At 42.8% G+C, this 22,559-nt stretch overlaps 2 long non-coding RNA genes across 2 annotated transcripts in view; both read left to right on the top strand.

The window, feature by feature from the left end:
- LOC118237704 overlaps nucleotides 1–7,974 on the top strand; it is a 37,398-nt gene extending 29,424 nt beyond the window's left edge. The window contains exon 3 of the long non-coding RNA XR_003486606.2: nucleotides 7,466–7,974. This is a non-coding gene — a long non-coding RNA (uncharacterized LOC118237704). The remainder of the gene's footprint in view (nucleotides 1–7,465) is intronic.
- An 11,432-nt stretch (nucleotides 7,975–19,406) lies between these two features.
- On the top strand, nucleotides 19,407–21,126 carry LOC107978072. Its single transcript, XR_004770590.1, has 4 exons — nucleotides 19,407–19,475; nucleotides 20,006–20,098; nucleotides 20,573–20,752; nucleotides 21,023–21,126. It is a non-coding gene; the product is annotated as an uncharacterized LOC107978072 (long non-coding RNA).
- Nucleotides 21,127–22,559: the final 1,433 nt, after the last annotated feature.

The following is a 22,559-nucleotide window of genomic DNA, read 5'->3' as shown; positions in this document are numbered from 1 at the left end:
TCAGGCTGGCTTTGAACTTGTTATGTACCTGAGGATAGCCTTGGACTCCTGCTTCTACCTCTTGAGTGCTGAGACTGTAGGCATGTGAGCCAATGAGAAGGGGAGAAAAGGAAGGGTGAGGAAGACATGATGGGGCAGGGAGGTTGAGTTGAGGGAAGAACAGAAGAGAGTAAGATAAGAGATAATAAAATCGAGGGAGACATTATAGGTTTAAAGAGAAATCAGGCACTAGGGTAATGTCTGGAGGGCTACAAAGATGACACCAACTAACAATCTAAGCAACAGAGGAGAGGCTACCTTAAATGCCCTCTCCTGATAATGAGATTGATGACTAATTCTTACGCCATCATATAGCCTTCATCCAGCAGCTGGTGGAAGTAGAAGCAGACACCCACAACTAAACCTTGAACTGAACTGGAATCCAGTTGCAGAGAAGGAGGACTGATGAGAAAAGGGGTCCATACCAGGCTGATGAAACCCACAGAAACAGATGACTTGAACAAGGGAGAGCTCTTGGTCCCCAGACTGATCCAGACCCCCTGACTATGGGTGTGAGTGAGGAGACCTTGGAAATCTATGGGACCTCTTGTAGTGGATCAGTACTTATCCCTAGCATAGGAATGGAATTTGAGAGCCTATCCCACATGGAGGGATACTCCCCGAGCCTAGACACAAGGGGGTTGGTCTAGGCCCTATCCCAAAGAATAAGACAGACTTTGAAGACCCCCTATGGAAGGCCTCACCCTCCCTTGGGAGCAGAAAGGGTATGGGATAGGTAGGGTGTTAGTTGAGGGGTGACAGGGGAAGTGGGGAGGAGGGGAGGGGAAGGGACCTGGGATTGACATGTAAAATAATTTTCTTTCTAATTAAAATAATAAAAAAGACATCGTTGAAAAAAAAGGGGGAGCTGCAGGGGCATCTAGATTCAGGGGATAATTGTCTATACCTTCTTTACCATTTTCAGTGAACTTGAACCTACTGCTCTTCAACAACAACATAAATGCTTCATAAAGAAACAGTGGCTTAGCGGTTAAGAGCACTGGCTGCTCTTCCAGAGGACCCAGGTTCAATTCCCAGCACGTACATGGCAGCTCACCACTGTCTGTAACTCCAGTTCCAAGGGATCTGACACCCTCACACTAATGCACATAAAATTAAAAAAAAAAAAAAGAAACGAAGCAGTTGATGCTTACTTTGCCTGAAGGGCTTGTTCATTGTAAAGACACAGAAGGATCTAGGAAGTCATGAACAGAAGCACACTAGGGTTTGGAAAAGGACTAGGCTTAGGGGCAGGACTGGAAAATGTGAATGCTGGCCTCTGCTCTCCTCTGCTCTTATTTGCTGGAGGCCGGCTTCTCCTCCTGTGGCTGGGGGTTATCCACTGCAAATCTGCTCATTTAAGCAAAGCCACACATTTTGTTTCCTGAGTCCGTTTCCACTTCCTGGGAAAACTTTGCCTATCTCAGCCCAGGTGAATAGCCTACTTTTGATACAGTCAATTATGACAGAAGACTGAAGTTAGACCTTAGAGAATTACTGGCAGAGACTGCTGGTGGGAAGGAGGGCCTAAAGGTTTCTGCAGAAACTGGGCAGATAATGCCAAGAGGAGCAGCTCCTCCATCCCAGGGAGCAAGCACTGCAGGGAGCTCAAGTTCATATCAACGGGAATTGGAATGGAGCTGCCCGCCTCTTCTGAACCCTGCATTCCCCCCCCTTTGCAGAAGGCCAGCCTCTGTGACATTTCACAGTAGGTGACAGTAGCAAAGAGAATGGAGAATGCCAGCCTGCCCCTCCCTTCAGGGGAGGGCAGACCAGGTCCTGTAGCTGTTAACAGCTGCAGAACTGAGGGTCACACCATTGCATTGCCTGAGATGAGAGCTCATTCACAATTCAGTTCATGGTCCAAGAAACAAAAATAATATTTAATGAGCAAAAATCTTCTTTGTTTAATTATGGGAAATGTCAAGGTTGAATCCAAGTGCTCTGCTTAAGGTCAAATGCTCAGTGCTATCAAAAAGCATTTAAACCAAAGCTGATGGGCTATTAAAGCCCAGGCTAGTTAAAAATCAGGGACAGCTCTTCAGTGATTTACTTCCCTCTGCTGGAAGCAGGAATGTTGGAGCTGGAACACCACACCAGCTCTTGTGCCTGGCTTTTTGATGCAGTATTCCTTAGACCAATGACCAATTCCCTGATGATTTAACACCCCTAGTCTTCCAAGGAGTTACCCCCAAGTCTCAGGCTTTCCCTTTCTAATTTGCCAATGATTTACAAAGGTAATGACCTCTTCCCAGAGCTCCTGATCTAATCCTCACCGGTGAGACCTGGGCAGTGGTATTTTTTTAAAAGGCTTCTAAGGGAAGTGTTTCAAATATGTAGTGGAATTGAGAAGAACCGGGCTAAATGGTTTAGTTAATGGAAATAAATGCTGAGAGCTGATGTTTCTGTGTCCTGGACTTCCCTCCATATTTCTGTCCTTTCTCATGGTTTGCACTCAATAAAACATTTGTATCATGGAGGCTGCCTGTGCTTCTTGGAGCCCAGAACCACCTGCTTTCTGGAGGGGCTCTGTGAACAGCTTCACAAAAATACAAACTGGCTGTAGCATACCTCCCTTGTCTGTGGAAGTGAATGGGATTGGAACTCTTCCTAAAACATCTTGGTCCTCACACCACATGGGTGACTGAAGGGTAGTTCTGATGTGTCAAGAGAGATAGGAATTCAGTTATGGCTAGGTCCCTTTGGACAGTCTAAAAAGAAGAGGCCGGTGGATTGTTCCTGTGGTGAGAAATCCTTCTCCTGTTATTTATGCACACAGCTTCACCACTCTTTCTTTATTTCTTGTCATACAATAGAAATAATGATCTTGGTACTGGACCCTGTGCTGTGCTAGGACAATTAATCACCCACCAAGTCATTTATTTCCTCTTACTCTGGTCCACCAGGACCATTATCCTGTAGGTAAACAGAGGTGCCTGTAAATCACAGACAGAGCACAAGTCCATGGGAGAATAGTTGACTAAGCACCCCTATAACTTATAGTTACATAGCACCTCTCATTCCAAAGATCACCAAGCACCAGATAGACTGATGTATGTGCTGGTACCCAGCTCCTATATATGTCATTTCCTACATCAATGCCCAGGCATGTATGTGTAATGTTTACTGTCTTGTCACATTGTTACCCTCCAAACTGCAGTCACAGACTAGACAGGAAGCAAAGAAAGAAACCTTCCACATCCGTGGATAATCAGCTATCAAGCAGAAAGCCAGCAGCAATAGCGGAGTAATCTAGCCACCCTCTCGAGTAAAATTCCTCAGACTTGTGAAATACTGGACATCCTCAAGTGCTCTGCTTTAAATCTTGTGTAGTTGGCAGCTGGCAAGCAGGCAGAGTGTGAGCTGTGTCAGGATCGAAGGTTCCAGGGTCTGTGAGATTGATGTTTTAGGAGAGAAGGCAGCAGTGAACGACCTGCACAGAAGGCCTCAGCAGTGTTCACGACAGCCCTGCCTCTCAAGCTTCAGTAGCATATGGACTTATCTGAAAGACAGTAAGAAGCAATTTCTATTTATAGCTAGTGTCTTTCTATTGTTTATTAGTTGTGTGGCTGATGCTCTAACTGTACCAAGTGATTATGGGTGGGGGGAGGTGAGAATCCCCCCACTTAATTACTGAGGTTTGTCTGTGGGGTTTTACTTTCACATCTCTTAGTTGACTCTTTTGCTTGGGGCTTTCTTTCCTTCTTCCTTCCTTCCCTCCCTCCCTCCCTCCCTGCCTCCCTCCTTCCTTCCTTCCTTTCTTTTTTTGAGGGGAAAAATAATGATAGTTTGAGCTAAATTATAGAGTTCCTAACCTCAAATCAGACTCATCTTTATGCCTCTGATATATTTATAAAACCCCCAAATGTTAAATTAAATTGAATTCAATACAAGTTCAATTTGAGCAAAATAGCAAAGCCATTGTGATTGGATTTAACATTAATTTATGGGAAGAATGATGTTGTTTTGTGGAAACCAAATTACTCCTCAGATGAGTGCATGATGCAGATTGCTGCCTGACTCCCTGTTTTGGCATGCCTATGCTACCAGGTGCCATGTGATGACCAGGCTTCTCAAATTTCTTTCAATTTGAACTGCTGTGGGAAAAATCCTTTGTGAGCCATGCTATTAACTTATTGGGCCTTCATTTTGGAAAACCTAGTATTTTTGTGTGAAGCCCATCTCTCCACCATTGGAGTAAGTAAGGCCCCTGGGATGCTGAGGTACTATTTCATCATGAAGAGCCATGGAATGATGCAGAAGATGACGAAATTCAATTTTAAAACTATGGTCAAAAGGAAAACCCCCGATTAAGACAGATTCATAAAATTTTAATGCTCCTGGGAGTCTCTGGAACTATAGGCCCCATATTGAAACATGCTGGAGGTAACTGGGACTAGGCTAATAGTGACTTTAAAAATGGAATCAATGGAAATGTCTAAATTAAAAAAATCAGCAAAATAAGATGTAAAAATAGCTGTGTGGTATAGTGCATGCCTTTAATCCCAGTACTCAGAAGGCAGAGACAGGTGGATCGTTGAGTTTGAGGCCTGTCTGGTCTACAGAGCAAGTTCTAGGACAGCTAGGGCCATTACACAGATAAACTCTATCTTTAAAAATCAAAAGAAAAAAAAAGATTTAAAATCAACATGACAATAAAACTCATTCCTTCATAGCTGAGTGTGGAATCTTATAGGCATGTTAGAGACAGTCAAGTCTAAGTGTATCTGTTTGCTTTTTCCCCCTTGTATGTGTGTGTTTTGTGTATACTGTGTATAGTGTATGTGTGCATGGTGTATGTTCACTTGTGTGTATGGGTGCACACACCAGTGCCTAGGTAGAAGCAGAGGATAACTGCTCTATCACCCTTCGCCTTGCTCTCTTGAGAGAATTTCTCACTGAACCATGGCAACCAGCAAGCCCCAGAGACCGCCCTGTCTCCACACAGCACTGGGTTATAGACATATAGGTCCTCCCTGATTCAAACACAAGTTTTCACGCTGTCATGACAAGTACTCAGACCCGTGGAGTCATCTCTCCAGGCCTTCCTTTTCTTTTTGATTAGGAAGAGGGCTCCACATGTGATTTTAGAAGTGTGGCTAATCAGCTGATCAGCAGGGAACCACATTTCCCAGCTTTTCTTGCAGCCCTGTGGCCCTGAGAGATCATATTCTTGCTTAGTCATTAGGAGCAGAAGTGTTCGTCTTCCACATCTTGCTGAAAAGGTTGTCTACTGTCCACCCTTCTCTTCATCCTTGGGAAGGTACTGGTAGGCCAGCCATAGCCATGAAGCAGCACCCAAACAGACCTAGGGGAAGAAAACAGAAGAGACCTGGAACACATACATGGTCATCTTATAGACCAGAGCTGTCAATCGGCCTTGGTTACCACTGCTCTGCTTTCTACTTGTTAACCTACAGCACTTTGTGTTTCTGTTAAAACACAGCCTCTTAATGATACTCTAGTTGATACAGAAAGTACTGAATGCCAGGTACCAGAAAAGAAAGGATTTATTTGAGATTGCACATTAGTTAGAGGTAGATTAGGTGTCCAACAGTTCTGCGTATCTCTGAAACGGGAGTGAGCTCGAGTGCTTTATTCTCACATGGCCTGGCTGACCCTTGCTTGGGCTTTTTCTTTTTCCTGAAGGGAAAAATAATGATAGCTTGAGCCAAATCATAGGGTTCTGAACCCCCAAACAACATTTATTCAGTACCACAAGGCCAGCACTGTCCTCTGTGTTTACAGAGATGTAGAGAGAACCTCACAGTATGTCAGCATTCCATCAGCCAGCTTGATGGAGATATAGGGAGGCAGAGGTGGGGTGGCTAGTCGAAGCCAGCTCTATGCTGTGGAGGAAGACAAATTGGAGTTGTGTTAGGTTGGCCCACTTTGATGTTCTAAAACAGAGCCTGCGGGATGAGAAACACAGCAGAGAACAAGGCTGAACCTAACAGGTTCCCTTATCTCCCTAAGCCATTCTTTACTGCTTCATCTTTTACTTTCTAAGCTACTGCAATGATCCGAGATTCTCTTTGTCTCTTTGTTGTATCTTTCTTTTTGTTTCTTTCTTCTTGTGTATACCTTTATTGTCCATTCCTTTAAAGAGAAGATCTTCCCAGGCCTTTTTTTTTTTTTTTTTTCATCACTGATTCTCCAGTGACCAGAAGAGTGAGGTGCTCAAAGGTATTGTTCAGTGAATAAAGGAGATGAGTGGAAGTCAGGGGAGGACAGGTGATAATGCAGAAAAGGAGACACAGAAATCACGAAGCCATGAATCATAGCCCAGAGCTGCTTGTTTGTAGTCAGAGTAAAAACTGTATGCATGTTTCCAGTAAAACAAAGAAGTATGGTTGTTTCCCCCTGGAAAGATGTTATCACTCCTGATACCCCTGCCCTCCTGCTGCCACCCATTGTTGCATGCACCAGGTGCTGCATTAGTCATTTTGTGAGATTGTAATAGAGTACCTGGAGCAGGCTACATGTGAAGGGTGAAAGTTTAGGCAGTGTAGTGTGGCTCTGGTGTGGGCCCTATGGTAGATGCTTAGCGCTGTTAGAGGAGGTTGTCACATCTCTAAGGATATCTCCGATTCAGGATCTGGTTCCTTCTTTCTGGAGAACTCACTTAAGAGTGCAGCATTCCCTTCCAAAGGCAGCGCTCTGGAGAACTCACTCAAGAGTGCAGTATTCCCTTCCAAAGGCGGCATCCCAGTGATCTCTCACTTCCCACTAGGCCTCACTCTTCAAGACTCCACATCCCACAACGCAGCCATTCCATGCGCCAAGCTCTTGACTCTTGAACTTCTAGAGGTAAAGGAACAAACAGCACCCAAAGAATGCTCCTTGCAGACCTCCACTGCAGGGTGTAATTGACCATGTCTCCTCACGTTCTCTGTAAACCAGGGCTGCGTCTATGCTGTATCCAGACTCCCCAGAGTCCCTCACTGCCCACACAATGACAGCAGGGATATTGAGGCAGACCTCTCCTAGGAGTTGGAGGGACGCCTCTGTCAGACAGTTTTGGTTGGAGAGCCAAACCATTGCTCTTCAAAAAGAGCCTGTCCAGGTTTTGTGCTGATCTCAGGCTCTTTGAGCTTCTCTTTCTCCTCTCTGTTACTCTGTCATTGGGAGCAGAATGGTGGTGGCAGTCTGGTGGCTCTCTCTCAGTCACCTTCCTTTTGTTCTCTGATAGGTGTTTTCCCCTTCTCAAGTCATTGTGTACTCATGTTGGCATCTGATCCTTAGAGGACTTGGGGTGGAAGGCATGGCTGAGTCTAGTTACTCACTACTCCTTTTCCAATCCAGTGCTTGCTCTTGAAGCGCCCCAGCACTTTGGCCATCCATTCCTAGATCAAGACCGAATTTGAAAGTGCAAACAGAAAAGTGGGAGAACAAGGCAGATGCTATTTATTACTCCTTATTGCAGGTAACTGGCGCCAACAGAAATAAACTGCAACAGGGCAGGATGCTGAAGAGGAAAAGACAAGTAGAAAAAAAGAATCTTTTGAGTTCAGGGCCTTCCTGGCCATGATGGAAGACACCAGCTTCGACACGCAGTCTGCAGCACACTTTACTGGATTTTTGATAGCAGAAGACAGAGATGGGCAAATTCAAGCAGATGGCAACACCCTTGGAGTGCAGTCACTTCAGAACATGGTTTTGTTGTTCCATATAATTACAGAGCGGGAGGTAATTGGACTGAGCATGTCACAAACTAGATTTACTGTATGCCTTGGAGAAAGACAGCAGATAACAAGGCTTGTTCCTGAGCAATGGATTCCCATAGTTCAGGCCTGCCATGTCCTCTTGGGTACTCAGAGCCTGGCAGGACACACATTAACTCTCTCATTTATTAACATGACATGATTTAATTAATTGGTAATGTAGAAACTGAAAATAAATTAGCTATGCCTTGCTATTAACACACAATCCCAAAATGCAGTGGCTTAAAACACCATTTGTTTGTGTTTTATCTTGTTTTCTTGTTAGGAACCACAGATTTACCTGTCTTATGGGTCAGGCTCTTTTACAGACCATTATCAAGGTATATTGGGTTTCTATAGTCTCAAGACTCTACTTAGTTAGTAAACTTCTTGCCTTGTAAACAAGGGACTTTGAGCTAGAATCCTAGCATTTACGTTGAAAAGAAAAAAAAAAATCAAGCATGGTGGGACACCACTTACTATCTCACTGATGAGAATTTAGAGATAGATCTCTGGGGCTTGCTGTCCAGGCAGCCTAGGCTACTTGGCAAGTTCTAGGCCAGGCCAGTCAGTGAGAGTTTGTCTTAAAGAAAATGTAGATGGTGTTTGAGGAATGACACCAAAGGTCATCCTCTGCCTCCATAGATATGCAAGCATACCCAAATATACATATGTACTCATACATACATAAACATGAACACACACACACACACACACACACACACACACACACACACACACACACACACACACTCACACGGCTTCAGTTACCTGATGGCTTTGGCAGGAAGTCTGTACTCAGTCTCTCCTGGGGTGACTCACAGTAGGTGGCACTGGAGTTCACCAGAGGGAGCGTGTGAGAAAGTCAGGAGAGAAGATGCAAGCTAAATCAACCTTTTCTTCCTTAAGTTGCCTTTGTCAAAGTAGTTTATCACAGCAACAGAAATGCAATTAAGACAATAGCATATACACGACAGAATTTGTTTCTCATAGTGGAGGCTGTGGAGTCTGTCTTGGTTACTGTTCTATCTCTGTGAAGGGGCACCTTGGCCAAGGAAACTTAGAAAGGAAAGCATTTAATTGGGGGCTTGCCTACAGTTTCAGGAGGTGAGTCCATGACCATTAAGGGGGAAGCATGGCAACAGGCAGGCAGGCATGTCACTGAAGCAGTAGCTGTAGGCTTACTTCTGATCCACAAGCAGAGAGAGTGGCAGACTGGGTGTGGGGTGGGCTTTTAAAACCCTGAAGCTCACCCTCCAGTGTTACACCTTCTCCAACAAGACCATACTTTCTAATCCTTCCCTAAACATTTTCACACACTAGGGACCACATATTCAAACATATGAGCCCAGGAGGACCATTCTCTTTGAAAACAGTACAGAGCTCAAGATTGAGACAGTGGAAGATTCCTTGTCTACTGAGGCCTTCTCTCCAGGTTCATAGACAGTTCCTTTGTGCTGTGTCCTCAGAGGGACAAGATATCTCTATTCAGGCTCTTTTGCAAGGACATTTAATCCATTAATGAAAGCACTGGCTGCCAGACTCCATCACCTCTTAAAAATTCACATTTTAACACCATCGCCTTCATCACCTTTTGGGTGAAATTTTCAACATGTGAGTGTAAGGAGCGCAAACATCCTGTTATAGCAGCTTAACCATGGACTCAATACCCCACCCTTCTGCTGTGTTCCATGGCACAGTTCAAACTCAAAGTAAGGGGAATCACACAAAAGTGTGAGTGTCAAGAGGAAAAGGCCTCTGGGCACCATTTCAGAGGCTGCTACATACACAAAACCCAAAGAAAAACAATAAAACCCAGAAGCATAAATGAGTGTGTAATAGTCAAACGTGGAAGGAAGAATGACTTGGAATGAGAAAATAAAACTGGTCTTCCAAAGGGATGAGCCTTTCCAAGGATTTGTTTACATGACTGGTTAAATTGTGAGATAAGCCTGACAAGTTTCTCCACCCAACTTGTGAAAAGTATCAATGCATCCAGAGGGCTGCACATAGAAACATCTGTGTTTTCCTTTATCTCAAAAGTTCATACAAACTTGGCAGTGTAGGCCATGATATATGCACTTGTTTAATACAAAGTATAAAAATGACTTATGGAGAAAGCTGAGTTCTGAGGCTCGACTCCATGTAGGCTTAGTTTAAGGAGGCTGACTAAGGTTTCAGAGGGCCAGTCCCTTTCCACGGCTCATCTCTGCTGAGTCACAACAGTGTATTTCCTTTGTCACATGCAGAGAAGCTAATGACTATCATCTGCTAACCAGAAAAACAAAAATAAGGAAAAATCTTGCAAAATCTACTTGTTTTCTGTGTACTTTCCCCCCTCCCTCCTTCTTTCTCCCCCCTCTCTCTCTCCGTGTGTGTGTGTGTGTGTGTGTGTGTGTGTGTGTGAATGTGTGTCACACTGGCGATCAAACCCAAAGGTCTTGTTCATCTTAAATATGTACTTTACTACTGGATATCCCTCACCCAATTTTTCACGTTGTTAAAAGAATTTAGGCTCCCCACCCATTATCCCCCATGAGGTCTCCACACTAAATGCATTCAACTTTTACCCATTCTTTGGACATAGAAGCTGTTCCTTGCTTGATGTTGTATGTACCATCATCTTGGTGGGGCTGTTTTTGTTTTTTTGTTTTTTGCCATGTTTCTTTCAGTGATTTCTCTCTTTTCCTGATCTTTCATCTCAGGGAGTCAGGGGAGGTCTCAGAGAAACGATGGCATGATCTTGACTTCAGGAAATATCTGCTCTGTGTGTATCCTCATATGTGCACATACGTTTGCCTGTTAAGACAAATCAACCTGCCACTTTCTTGTGCTTTTTCCTGGGTCTGTCCTCTGTGTTCACTGCCTGTGTGAGTTGCTGTTCCATCCAGTGACCTTGGGAAAGGAATGGCATTGCAGATGATAGAGAAAAAGTACTTTCCTTGCTCTGCATTCAGAAGCCCGAGACTCCAGAGGAAGCTAACATTCTCAGGTCAGAGGTAAGAGATCTGGGAAGAAATGTCCCAAGAACAAACACATCAGTTCTCCATGAGCTCTTCTCCACAGAAAGATTTCTGGGATTAAAGGGCCAAGTGTTAAGGAAATGGAAAGGTTGTTATACTGGTGAACTCTTGGGAAGAAGCACAACCAAGGGACAAGGGACAAGAAAAACTATAGAGAAATTTGTGCATGTCAAATGATCCACTGTCATAGCACAGACACAGTCTCAGAGAGTTCTCCCAACTTTTCAAGAAAGGGGACTGGGGTTGTGTGTGATTGGTTGCAGGTGTCACTAGTGGCTTTACAGTTTTCTAACTCCAGAATGGCTTGGAAGTAAGAGAGGATTTCACACACCCAAATGTGTCAAGAACATGCAAGGGGGCCTGGATGAGAAGAAGAATTATATTTGAGAGATGTCCAGGGCAATTAGCTATTGTTTCCAAGCACAGCAGATGAAAAAGGATCAAAGATGCAGAGGTCCACATCCAAGCACCAGGCCGAGCTCCGGGAATCCATTCGAAGAGAGGGAGGAGAGATTATATGAGCAAGTGACATGGGACATGATCATGACAGGGAAGCCCACAGAGACAGCTGACCTGAGCTCCTGGGAGCTCATGGACTGTAGACCAACACTGGGGAGCCTGCATGGGACTGAACTAGATTCTCTGCATGTGGGAAAAACAGTTGTGTAGCTTGGTCTGTTTGGGGAACCCCTGGCCCATTCCCTATGGTGGGATGCCTTGCTCAGTCTTGATGCAGGGGGAGGGGCTTGGTTATGCCTCAACTTAATGTGCCAGGCTCTGTCGACTCTCCATGGGAGGCCTTACCCTTACCCTTTCTGAGGAGTGGATGGGGCTCAGTGGGTTGGAGGGAGGGGGAGGAGTGGGAGGAGAAGAGAGAGGAGAAGAGAGAGGGGTAACTGTGGTTAGTATGTAAAATGAATAAAAAATTTAAAATAATAATAAAAAAGAAGACAGAAATCTGGTAAAGATATAAATGAACAAGGGGGCCATGTTCCAACCTCAGGAAGCAGCAGAAACTTGGCTGCTTCAGCCACATTGTTCTGGCTTTTGAGTCAAGGATAGAAAAAAGGCATTCTGGAACCTCCCTCCACGACCAAGGAAAGCCACTGAGGCCGGGCATGTGTCAGGAGTGTCCCTAAATGGAGACCTAGTGAGGACACTGAGTGAAGCTGTGAAGCTGAAGCCTGGATTGCCTTGGAGGATCCAAGATGTTGGAGATGCTAGAGCAGTGGGATACTAGCCAAGAAAAGCTACTAACAGGGAGTGGAACCAGCCCGAGAGAGAGAAGTGTGTTGTAGTCAACAAAGCTGAATGGAGTTGGAGATCTGAAGAGCACTTTGACATCAGATGCAGAGTTTGAGTTTGCCCAGCTGGGTTTTGGTCTTGCTTTGGTCCAGGATTTTCTCACCATGCTTCCTTCCCTATGTTTTGGAATGTTAATGTACGTCTTGTGCCATTATATGTTGCAAGTATGTGATCTGCTTTTTGATATTTGTTTAAAGGGATCACAGTTAAGAGATTGCATGAATCTCAGACGAGACTTTGAATTTTAGACTTTTAAATAAATTTAAGACTTTTATAGACTGTGAGGACTTTTGAAGTTGGACTGAATGCAGTTTTGCATTATGATAGGGCTACAAACCTTTGGGGGTCAGAGAGTGGAATGTGGTGGCTTGAAAGAAAAATCCCCCCCAAAGGGAGTGGCACTATTAGGAGGTATGACTTTGTTGGAAGAAGTGTGTCATCCTGGAAGTGAGCTTTGAGACCTCCTATATGCATAAGCCACATCCAGTATCACAGTTCACTTTCTGTTGCCTTTGGATCAGGATGTAGAATCCTTAATTCCTTCTCCAGCAACATATCTGTATGCTTACTGCCATATTCCCAGCAGCCATGCTCTCCACCATGATGATAATAGACTAAACCTCAGAAACTGTAAGCTAGACCTCAGTTCAATGTTTTCCTTTATAAGAAAATACAATAAAAAGGATCAAAGAATTGAATATTTAGATATTAATATGCACAGATGACACCGGGCACAAGATGAGCATCTCCTAGTAGGATCTTTATACATCTTCTCAGAACTTGGTTACAACCACAGGGAGAAAGGGCAGAAAGTTCCAGATCAATGAATCGACACTGAAGTGCAAATGGAATTCAAGATAGAAATTAAGCCAAACTATAATGTGTAGTTTTATGTTTTTCTAAAATAACTAAACTAGGGTCTCATATAGCCTAGGCTGGCCTTGAACTGACTATATAGCTGAGAATGTACTTATACTTCTGATCCTCTGAAGTCCTGAGATTGCAGTCCTGGCTTAAGATTCTATTTCTCACATTGATTTCTAGGCTGTCCTTGCAATGGTCATTAACAGATGGGGAAGCTGAACAAAACACTTGCTCCAAGGTTAAACAGTTAGTGGCTTGGCTACAATTCAAACATTAGAATCAGTTCTTAAATTGTTTATTCTTTTGGATTCCTGAGAAGTAAACTCAAGGGTTTAAGGACTCATGGTCATCCCATAGCATCTGAGTAGATCCAAGTCTGTTAACTCAATTTGTGCTCATTTCCAAGACGACAAGATTTTACATTTCAAAATGTGTCACAAGAGTTCCCAACAGACATTGTATTATAAATGATTTCCCAAAAGAACGTGAGGGGTGTTGATCAAGCTGGAGTTGTTCAATTCCATCTTTGCAAATTACTAACTTTAAAGCAACGAGAGGAAATGATTTGACCTGTTTTCTCACTTTCTCCTAAAAATAGGACTCTTGGTGTTCAACTAACGTGCTATTTCCTAAGTGTGCATGGCACCTACCACCTTCCTTTCAGACTGCAGCACGGAGCATGGAGAACCTGGCAACTCTCCATCTCAGCCAGGTGATGAAGGTTATCACTGTCAGCACTAAGTTACTGATGGGTTGCTTGCTACGTTGTGCTGAAACTCGCAGTTTCTTCTGTGGTCTTCATCCCCCTTAACACAAAACACCCTTTTCCCAGTTTTCCTGGGATACTATACAGAAAAAGTTTCAAGGTATTCCAAGTTTCCTCTGAAGGCTTGAAAATTGAGTCTGCTGAAATCCGTCAACAGCAGACAGCTTAACAGGAGAAAAGGCATGCATGTTTACTAGCATGCACACATGTACAGGAGCCATGCTAAACATGAGATTCAAGAAAGGACCCAGTGCTAGAAGCTGAAATAGTCTCTTCATAGTGGATGGGGGTGTGTAGGAGGGGAATGAATCATTTAAAAAAATATTTCTCTGAAATTAATATAATTACATTATTTCTGCTTCCTGTTCTCCCCTCCATACTCTCCCATATGTCCCTCTTGCTGTCTTTCAAATATATGAGCACTTTTCCATTAATTGTTATTACATACATACATACATACATTCCTAAGTACATAAAAAAACTGAACATTTGGTATTGGAAAACCAATGGGTGTATTCTTTCCTGGGGAAGACTAGGGACTAAATGATTTTTAAGGGACATGACAGGGCTGAAACAACAAAGGCCTGGGACCAAGTTCCTCTGGGCTGTAGATGTGATATTTTATTTGTATGTTCCCTGCCACACACACAAGTCCTGGCCTCATGTATCACAGGTTGGCCTCAAATTTACTATGTAGCTGAGAATGACCTTGAACTTCTGATCTTCCTGCTTCCACCAAGTCCGGGGATGACAGGGTTGCTCCACCACATCTGGTTTATGTGTTGTTGGGGATCAAAGTCAGGGCTCTGTGTATGCTAAGCAAGCACTCTACGAAATGAGCTACACCCTAAGCCTAGTGTTTGGTTTTTCTGTGTCTTCCTGTGGGATGTGGGTTTTGGTTCATGAAACTCAGTAAATAGACGGGAGAAAAATGTGCTTCTCTCTGATGAGTTAATCTTTAGGTAGATGACTGAGCTTCAGGGGAGAAAGAGGATTGAGAGAGGGACCATGGAGGGGCAGAGAGGCCCTGAGGTTGCCTTTAAAAGTCTACTCTTACACTGTGGGTGGCTTATAAACAAGATGAATTTTGTGCTCACAGTTCTGGAAGCTGTAAAGTCCTCAGCAGGCTCAGTGTTTATAAAGAACCTGCTATCTGTTCACAGATAGCTCCTTCCTCACTGTGTCCTCAAATGTGGAAGGGTGAGGGGGCTTCCTTGGGCCTTCTTATTTTTCTTATAATGGTAGTTAACTTTTCAGAAGGGCTCTGCCTCCATGGTCATATTACCTCCTATAGACTTACTGCCCTCTATTGCCACCACGTTTTGGGTTAAGAATTCTACATAAGATATCTACACACACACACACACACACACACACACACACACACACACACACACACACACACTGTACCTGTATAACCATGACTAAAGCAACAACTTAATGAATAATCTAAAAAATACCTATATTTTGTCAGTATTTCTTTCAACCATCAAGGATAGAAAAAAACAAGACAAGTGTGAGAATACTCATTGATATTCTTTTTTTTTTCAAGACAGGGTTTCTATGTATTGCTTTGGAGGTTGTCCTGGAGCTCGATCTGTAAATCAGGCTTGCCTTGAACTCAGAGATCTGCCTGCCTCTGCTTCCCGAGTGCTGGGATCAAAGGCACTACCAATGCCTGGCTTCACTGCTATTCTTGACTATGCTTTATTTATATTAAAAGGAAATACACATTCAAGCTTAATTATTACTTTTAGTAACACAGCGTTGGTGACTGACTGTAGATCAACACAATTGGGTTGACAAAATGCAGATAAGTGTTTCTTTGAAATCTGTGTGGCAATTCAGACTTTCATGGATCAGAATGCCAAATTGTATTTGTGGTTTCTCCCTTTATTCAGCCTCCACTGAGTATCCCATTGCAGTTGTAGCCAGACTTCCCTGGTCATTTGTAGCATAGAAAATTGTTGCATTAAAAAAATTAACCTTTCTCAATTTTTTAAAAATGTATACAGTGTTTTGCCTGTGGGCCAGAAGAGGGCACTAGATCTCATTATAGATGGCTGTGAGCCACCATGTGGTTGCTGGGAATTGAACTCAGGACCTCTGGAAGAGTATCCATCAGATAGTTCTTAACCTTTGAGACATTTTTTTTCCAGCCCCCAAAGTCTTATATTTTAGAATAATGGTTTTGTTTTGTTTTAAGGGACAGTGTTTCTGTGTATAACAACCCTGGCTGTCCTGGAACTCACTTTGTAGACCAGGCTGGCCTCAAACTCATAGAGATCAGTCTGCCTCTGTCTCCTGAGTGCTGGAATTAAAGGCATGCACCACCACTGCCTGGCTAAAATAATGTATTTTAATTAACACAACATATTGAAAATTACAAAATACTGCTATATTTTACTTTTTTCTTTTTTATTGAAAATAAAAATTTTCACATATGTTTTGATGTTTTTTCTTCTCCATCATTTCCTCCCAGATCCTCCCCACCTCTCTACTTAACCAACTTTATGTTCTTTTTTCTCTCTTTCAAAACAAAACAGTAAAAGAAAATAAGAAAAAAGCAAAAGAATCGAGAAACATAACCCCCCCCCGCAAGACAAAAATCAAAATAAATAAGCAAAAGACCAATAAGAAAAAGAAAAAAATGCCCCAAAAAAGCAAAACAAAATAAGAAATCCACAAAAGTACAACTACTGGGCATGTGGCCAGCTCTGAAGTGTGGTTGGTATGCCCAGTGACACTCCACTGGAGAAATATGATTTTCCCTTTGTCAGTGGGCATCAATTGCAGATAGCTTCTTGGCTAGCAGTGGGACCTTGTGTCCACTTCCTCCTCTCAGTGCTGGAACCTCATCTGGCTTGAACCTGTGCAGACTGTACGCATGCTGCCCCCGTCTCTGTGAATTCATATGTGCATGAGTCTTGCTGTGTCTGCAAGACATTGTTTGCTTGGAGTCATCCATCTCCTCTGATTCTTACAGTCTTTCTGCCTCTTCTTTCAAGTAACTTCCGAGCCTTGTGGAGAGGGGTTGGCTAGATCAAAGCATCCTATTTAGGACTGGCTGCTCCCAAGTCTCTTACTCTGCACATTGTCCAGTTGTGGGTCTCTGTGTTAATTCCCATGTTCTACAAGAAGAAGTCTCTTTGATGTGGATTGAGAGAGACACTGATCAATGGATATAGCACTATGTCATTAGGAGTTATCTTATTGCTATGTCCCTTTAGCAGAATAATAGTATTAGGTTTTTTTCCTAGACCCATGACCTATTTCATCGCAGGTTCTTGACCACTTTAGCAGTGTCAGGCATGAGTTCCATCTCATACAATGGGATTTAGTCCCATAAAAGAAGCAATTGGTCACTCATATCACTTTTGTGCCACTATTGCACTAATATGCCTTACAGGTATGCCACTGTTTTAGGTCACAAGGTTTATACTTGGGTGATATTGATGATCACTTTTCTCTGCTGGTAGTGTGCATAGATAGTATCTTCCAGTACCACAAATGCTAGTCAGTAGGAGTGAAGCTTCTAGCTAGGCACCACCTCAACTTTTCTGTGTTCAATGACATAAATATGTTTTGCCTTCAAATAGGGTCTTACAATCAGGTTGTGGAGAGTAGACATGGAAATAGCCTGTGATGTTTGGAGAGTTCCATGGGCCCTTTGGTCAGTGACTCAAGATGTAATCCATTCTTGGCACTGGAGGATTTACTTGATGGCACAAAATGTCTAGTTGGGACATTGACTCCCCTATTATTTAGTGACTCGTTTAGAATCCTTTCCTATATGCATATATTTTAGGATGTTTCTATAGTAGTAGAAGCTTTTTCAAATGACCTTTTATTATTCATTATCTCTTCCAATATTCCTTCATTTATTTGTCTCTCCCATCTCCCTCCCTATTTATTCCTCCTATTCTAGTTTCCTCTCTGTCTCTTCATAACAATATACTCTACTTCCTCTTCCTTGGGAGATTCTCTCCTCTCTACCAGTCCTTTACTAGGTATCTAACCTCAGTGGTGATTTGAATTCTAGCACACCTATCAAATGCTTAAAAGTAAACGTCCACATATAAGAGAAAAGATACACACTTGTCTTTGGGGGTATTGGGTTATCTCACAAGGTTGATTTTTTTCTAGCTACACCCCCTTATCTGTGAATTTCATTTTTCTTAACCACTGGATAATATTACATTGTGAAAATGTATCACATTTTCATTATCCATTCATCAGTTGGTGGACTTCTAAGCTGTTTCTAATTTTCTGGTTGTTATGAATAGAGCAACAACAAACATGTATGAACAAGTATCTCTGTAGTAGGATGTAGAGTCCTTTGGGTATATGCCCAAGAATGATAAAAATAGATCATGGGCCAGATCTATTCCCACCTTCCCAAGGAACCACCACACTAACTTCAACATGGATGTGCAAGTTTGCACTTGTACATGAAATGAATGAATGTTCCTCTTGCTTCCACATGCTCAGCAGCATAGGCTGCCACTTGTTTTATTGATTTTGGCAGTTCTGACTGGGGTAAGACAAGATCTCAAATTATTTATGTTTTTCATTTCCCTGATGGCTAAGGATGTTGAACATTTCATTAAGTGTTCCTCAGTCACCTGTGTTATATCTTTTGAGAACTCTCTGCTAAGTTCAGGACCTCATTTTTTAATCGGACTATTTCTTTTCCTGATACCCAGTTTAATTTTTTATATATTTTAGATATTAACCCTCTATCAGATGTATAATTGGAAAAGATATCTTCCCACTTTGTAGGCTGCTGCTTTGTCAGAATGATTGCATCTTTCAATGTACAAAAGCTTTTGGGTTTCATCAAGTCCTATTTATTAATTGTTATTCTTAGTGCCTCTGCTATTGGTTTCCTGTTCAGAAAGTTCTTCCCTGTGCCAATGAGGTCAGACTTGTATCCCATTTCCTTTTCTATCAGATTCATGGTCTCTGGTCTTATATTGAGGTCCTTGATCTATTTGGAGTTGAGTTTAATGGAGGGTGATAAATTGGATCTATCTGCATTCTTCTATATGCAGACATCCAGTTTGATCAACACCATTTGGTGAAGATGCTTTCATTCTCCGGTGTATATATTTTGGCTTCTTTTTAAAAAATCAGGTATCTATAGATGTGTGGGTTTATTTCTGAGTCTTCCCAGGGAATGGAGATAGGGTGGGAGGAGGGGATCCTGCAGGCAGGCTGCTATGGGACTAAAAGTAAGTCTGTAGATATGAGAATGGGGGACAAGAAGGATAACTAAAATTGTCTACCTGCATCCCAGCCCAGTGTGGTCCCTTCTAGAAAGTGTTTCTGTGGATAGGGGGCTGGCATAAAGGAATGGAGATGGGTGAGAAGGGGAGGCTGAGAGGGTCAGCAGTAAAGAGCTAAGCTGGGTCTGTACAAAGAGGTGGAGTCCCCAGGGCGAGGTGGTAGGTTGGAGGAGGAGCTTCTGCAGGCAGGCTTTAGTAGGGCAAAGAGCAAATTTGGAGAGTTAGGAGGACTCTGGGTCTACACCAAGGGGCAGAGTCTACCCGTTTTCTTTAATGCTCAGTCTCTGAAATCTGGTGTGCTTTTTATGCTTACAGCTCATCCCAGTTTGCGCCACCCTCACTGGAGGTGCTCGGAGGTTCTGTACTATTAGTGTAAGAGTGATACCTGCATACACATGCCATTCTCTCTGAATTTTTAATGTATGAATAGAAAATGAATCACCTTTCCTTTATCATTCTCTTTATTCTGAATGGATTTGAGGACCAGGTGAGTTCTCAGACAGGTGAGTGGGATTTGAACACAGTTGGATTGGCTAGCATTGCATACATAATGGTGTTTGTGACTATTGTGCCCACCCCTTAGTTGGGTCCTCCTTATTTCTCATGGAACAGATATTAGAAGTCTACCATCCTGTGCCAGTCTTTGCTAAGGTGACAGTGGAATGCCCCTGACTCCATGAAGCTTCCAGTCTAAACAGATGGAAGATTAATCATAGAAGTCTCAAAATGCACTGTTAGGAGCATGTGAAGCTGGTAGTGTGTAACAAAGGGCCCTCTCTTACTTACACAGTAACATTTATCCCTTTTTCTTTTTTCCAGCAGCAAAAGACCATGCTGTCTACAGAGCACTTAAGAACAATAATAAAACTGATGGAAATTTGCTCTGCTTTTTATTGTCACTGTGCACCTGCCTAAGAAGCAGTGCCAGAGACAAAATATTTGAAGGGTTATAGAATACACAATTGTAAGATAAAAGCTCTTCTGAGTCGACATTTAATTCTTAAAATCTTTCTTAAGCCTAGAAGCAGAGCCTCACCTATGAACTTGACAGTCATGGGTCCCCTCCCTGAGAGCAAACCAGGAATGCCAACTCCTCACTGGTGATGAGAGGTCAGAGCCACACCCAAACACTTGGTAAACTCTGTCAAAGATCTACTGTACCTCTGTCTGCTCTGTTAAGTTCTCATCTATCACCTCGGCCAAAGTCTTTTGCTTTTGCTTCAAGAATCCTTTCTCTCCCATCTCTTGTTAATATTTCAGATGTCAAATTCTAGTCCCCTCCTTGAGTTGCATTTCATTGTGAACTTTAGGAACTGTAACTAAGTTTGCCTTTTCTCTTACTAACCTACTGTCATCAGTTTAGTTTATACCTTATGTTTTCTTTTATTTCTAGTATTGGGGAATAAAGCTAGGACTCTATACATGCCAAGTAGTATTGTACTCACTGAACTATGTCCCCAACTAATTTACAGTCTTCTAAGTACTGAAGTTAAGAGGGTAAAGAAAAAACACCCCACCCCCAAGAAACTCTTCACATGGAGAGCTTTAGGCATTCAAATTCCTGTGCCCATTCCAACCTCTAAGGAGGACTCCAGGGACCTGGCTTAATCATTTGAAGCTGGAAGGAACTCCCAGAGAAGTTCATATAAGTTAAGGAATGCTGGATTCATACTAGGAAGAACGTAGTTCATCTATGTTTTTGGGAAGGTCTTTGAATCCTGAAGGACACTGATTGACTAGTGAGGACACGGAATGAGGATGTTGGTAGGTATTTGCCACAAGTTCCATGTAGTTGCTCCTCCTACAATTCTTTAAAGTATTAATAGTGTCTTTCTTTATTTTCTTCCTTTCCCTTCTGAGACTTCCCTTTTGATATTTTTTAGCAAACCATCAAAGAGCTTTGCACCACTCCTCTTGAATCATATATCTCATTCGAGTTCAGAACAGATGCTGAAGAGCCGAGAGTCTCTGTCAGCATCTGCCCATTGGGCTTTGCCTCTTGGTTTATCTTGTTTTTCCATTCTTTGTCTTCAGGATTCTGGAAAAAACCTTGAGGGTGATTCATCAGCCCTGTTCTACAACTTGAAAACAAAGGAATCTCTAGCATGAGTAATAAAAAGAAGACAGCCAGCATGTGATGTTATTGCATTCCTTTTCTTTCACATTCACAGACGTCCTCTTGGAATACTTTCTAGGGCTGAATCCTCATGTTGCTTGGCATTTGGGAGGAAAGGAACAGGGCAGACAAAAATGCCTGGTCCTTGGGAAGTCAACTGTGAGCACCAGATTTCATTAGGATGAGTTTAAGTGCTGTAATGGGGGTGCTAAAAGAGTGTGTAAAGAGGGAAGAGACGATGGAGAGCTTTCTGAAGTGTTAATCCTGTTCTCACCCCTGTGGATTTGTAAATTTTATAAACTTATAGCTACTGAGCATGCCCCATGTGCCAAGTTCTGATCCAGATGTGTGGGTTGCAGGGGTGAACTAAAGAAAGATCCCTGCTTTCTGGGAACGTGCATGGTAATAGAGGGACCAGATGGGGAATACTGAGCAGACATGGATCACCATGTCAGATTTATTAGCTGCTGAAACAGGATTGGAGAATGTGGTTTGGCTGATGCTGTAAGGACTTCTCCCTTCCCTTCCTACCATCTGCAGGGAAGGTTGAGCATTGTTATCCCATCATACTCAGACCAATTAGAAAGCAGGTCCTGGGCTCTGACTCTTGTGCTTTTTCCTAATTTCACAGTGTAAATAAACCACTCCTTACCAAGAGAAGTGGTCACAGTGGGTTGAGAGGCCAAGAAGGAAGGAGAGTGCTTCTGTCTCAGAGCCAGGAGCAGAAGCCTCTACTTCATTTAGATCAAGAAAACATTCAGAGAGGGAAGAGTTAGGCTAGGAACTGTCCACTGGTCAAACAGCAAGATTGGGTTTTAGCCCGAGGAGGAGTACACACCAAAGCATGGATTATGCATAGAAAACCCTGGTAATGTTACTATTTGACCACAATAAAAGATAGGCTTACAATTTAGATATTTTAATTGGTTTATTTATTTATTTTTAATTCTAGAGCTGAGCATCACTGCATTCCTTAGGATAGAGTATGTGTTCCAGTTAGCTGAACAGAAGGAGTGGCTGTACAGAGAATCGAGAAGGAGCAAAGGGCAGAAACCAACAATCATATCAGAGTTACCTTTCTTGCGAGGTGGAGACAGTGAGGCAGAGCAGAAAGGGAGCTGGTTGGTGAATATCACATTGCCCTTTTAGCATCAGAATTAGGGCAGAAGAAACACCATTACCATGCCATTTAAATTGGGTTGATTTGAAAACCCTGGTTTTCTCTCATTCTCTTGGTTTCTGTAAAGGTCAGATAGCTGACTTTCAGTTTTATGATATGAAAGTTTAGCATGGATGATTTTATTTGATTTTTTCTAAAAATAAAAGGATTTTATTTATTTATTTTAATCACGTCTGTAAGTGGTTTGTGCGAGTAAGTGCAATGCCTGCAGAGGTCTAAAGAGGGCATCAGAGACCCTGGAGCCGGAACTAGAAATGGTTGTGAGCCTCTTGACC

This window comes from Cricetulus griseus, chromosome 6, assembly GCF_003668045.3.
Source record: "Cricetulus griseus strain 17A/GY chromosome 6, alternate assembly CriGri-PICRH-1.0, whole genome shotgun sequence".
NCBI classification, from domain to species: domain Eukaryota; kingdom Metazoa; phylum Chordata; class Mammalia; order Rodentia; family Cricetidae; genus Cricetulus; species Cricetulus griseus.
This window is presented reverse-complemented; position numbering and strand designations above follow the sequence as displayed.